This window comes from Lupinus angustifolius, chromosome LG05 (assembly GCF_001865875.1).
Source record: "Lupinus angustifolius cultivar Tanjil chromosome LG05, LupAngTanjil_v1.0, whole genome shotgun sequence".
NCBI lineage: Eukaryota > Viridiplantae > Streptophyta > Magnoliopsida > Fabales > Fabaceae > Lupinus > Lupinus angustifolius.
In genome coordinates, this window is record NC_032013.1 from 6,915,693 (window position 1) to 6,918,953 (window position 3,261).

Consider the following 3,261-nt stretch of genomic DNA (forward strand, 5'->3'; position numbering starts at 1 on the left):
GATGTAGTTCCCTTACTGCCCTACATGTTTCTTACTTCTACATTTAGTGCACCGACTAGGGCAAATCCTGGCTCTTTGCATCCAATAAATCCTGAAATTGATAGAACATTTCATAGTTTGGTTAGACAAGTTATGAATTTAAATTTAGATAGTGAGTCTTTTCATCTTAGTGTTAATCTACCTGATAGTGATACTGATTCTGTTGTTTCTATGCATTCTGCTGTTTTTGTGCATTCTGTTGCATACTCTGAAAATATGGATGAACCACCTCCAATCCCACGTGAGAGGACATTAAGGGAGCTGACTGCACCTGATTTCACATATGAAAGCTTGTGTATCCAGTATCCCAATGAGGATGTGCCATATGTGCTCAAAACTGTACTAATCCATTTGTTGCCAAAGTTTCGTGGACTTGTAGGTTAATGTCCTCATAAGCATCTTTTCCACCATGAAGCCTCGTGATGTCCAAGAGGATCACATATGTTTGAAGGCATTCCCACATTCACTTGAGGGCGCTTCAAAAGATTGGTTGTATTACTTGGCCCCTAGTTCTAATACTAGTTGGGATGACCTGAAGAGAGTCTTCCTTGAAAAATTCTTTCCTGCCTCCAGGACCACTGCAATCAGAATAGATATTTCTGGAATCAAACAACTACATGCAGAAGGTTTATATGAATATTCGGAGAGATTCAAGAGACTATGTGCAAGCTGCCCCCATCATCAGATCTCTGAAACAACTCCTCCTCCAATATTTCTATGAGGGTCTGAACAACATGGAGAGGAATATAATTGATGCTACTAGTGGTGGTGCACTTGGAGATATGACACATTTGAGGCTAGAGGTTCGATTCATAAGATGTCTTCCAACTCTCAATAGTTCAGTGCAAGAAGTAGTGATGTTATAGTGGTTAGATGTGTCCATGATGTTGGGACAGATTCGGTGGGGCAAGATAAACTTGAGAAAACAATTGACTCCTTTGCTACCTGGGTCACTCAACTTGCCATGAATCAGCAGAAACCTCCACTTGCAACACGAGTTTGTGGCATTTGCACCACAACTGACCATTATGCTGATGTTTGTCCTTCTCTCTTGGAGCCCAAAAATGGTGACCATCCTGAGGCCTATAATGCAAATATTTACAACAACGAACGTCAACAACAACAACAAAATTATGACCCTTCATCAAGCAGATACAACCCTGGTTGGAGGAATCATCCGAATCTTAGATGGTCTGACTCATCCAGGGCCACCATTTCAGAATAATAATGCTGCACAAAATAGACCATATGTGCCTCCCCCAATCCATTAGCAGAGGCAAAAACAAGTGAATAGCAATCCTGCTCCTGCATCTAGTGAACCTTCATTAGAAGAATTGGTGAGGCAAATGACATTGCAGAATATGCAATTCCAGCAAGAGACCAGAGCTTCCATTCAGAGACAAGAGTCCTCCATTTAGAAATTGACCACTCAGATGGGACAGATGGCTACTTCATTAAACACATTGCACTCTCAGAATTCTGATAAGTTACCTTCCCAAACAATGGTCAACCCGAAGAATGTGACTGCCATCACTCTAAGTTCAGGCAAACATATTGAAGTTGATCTAGCTGCATAAAAAATGAAGCAACCGGTTTTACAAGAGACTGAGAACACTAGTGAACAAATTCTTGCTAGTGAACCTTCCATAAGTGTTGCGCAACCATCTTCCATTCCTCTTCCATTTCCTCCAAGAGCCATTCAAAGTACGAAGATGGAAGAGGTAGACAAGGAGATCTTGGACACATTTAGAAAGGTAGAGGTGAACATACCTTTACTTGATGCAATCAAACAAATTCCAAGATATGCAAAATTTCTATAGGATTTATGCACTCACAAGACGAGGCTCAAATGTAATGAGAGGATCAGCTTGGGAAGAAATGTTTCAGCACTAATAGGTAAACTTGTTCCTCACATTCCTGAAAAATGTAAGGACCCAGGTACATTTGCTGTACCTTGCATAATAGGTAATAGCAAATTTGAGAATGCCATGCTAGATCTAGGTGCTTCGATTAATGTTATGCCTATGTTTGTTTTGTTTTCATGTCTCTTTCACTTGGACCTATGCAACCCACTGGGGTAGTGATTCAATTAGCAAACAGGAGTACTGCTTACCCTGCTGGGTTGATAGAGGATGTCTTGGTTTGGGTTGGTGAACTTATTTTTCCTGTTGATTTTTATATTCTCGATATGGAAGACAGATCCTCTCATAACACAGTTCCTATCATTTTGGGGAGGCCATTTTTCAGAACAGCCCGAACTAAGATAGATGTCCACGCTGGAACATTATCTATGGAGTTTGGTGATATTGTGGTCCGGTTTAATATTTTTGATGCTATGAAGCATCCATCTGAGGACCATTCTGTGTTTCATATTGATTTACTTGATGAGTTAACCAATGAGCATATCTGTGATTTCCTTAATGATTTTGATTCTATGTCATTGATAGACTCATACACTTGTCATACATGCACTGATTCTGAAATGTGTAATTCTTGTATTGATGAGTTTCTGCATATTTCTGTTGATTCAAATATTGTAGAATCAGATTGCACTAACTCAATTGTTGCAGACATCATACATAAATCTGATTTACTTGTTCAGGTGCAAGCTGCAGAATCTATGTCTGCTACTTTGGTTCCATCTGTTTTGCAGGCACCTGTATTGGAGCTTAAACCTTTGCTTGAAAACCTAAAGTATGCTTACTTAGAGGATGATGAAAAGCTTCCTATTATTGTTTCCACCTCCCTTGATAATGATAAATAGGAGAAGTTGTTGCAAGTGTTGAAGAAGCATAAGAAGGCAATTGGTTGGACCTTAGCTGATATTCCTGGTATTAGCCCATCTATGTGCATGCATAGGATACTCTTGTAAGATGGAGCTAAACCAGTGAGACAACCACAAAGGTGACTCAATCTAGTCATCCTTGAGGTAGTGAAGAAAGAGGTCACAAAGCTTTTACAAGCTGGGATTATATATCCTATTTCTGATAGTCATTGGCTGAGCCTAGTTCAGGTGGTTCCAAAGAAGATAGGAATTACAATGGTGAGAAATGAGAGAGATGAGTTGATTCCTACAAGAGTGCAGAACAGTTGGAGAGTCTGCATTGATTATAGGAGGCTCAACCAAGCAACAAGAAAGGATCACTTTCCTTTACCATTTATTGATCAGATGCTTGAGCGCTTAGCAGGTAAATATCATTACTGTTTTCTTGATGGTTTTTT

At 39.8% G+C, this 3,261-nt stretch overlaps 1 pseudogene; it reads left to right on the forward strand.

Moving 5' to 3' along the window:
- LOC109346953 lies at nucleotides 376-2,452 on the forward strand (annotated as a pseudogene).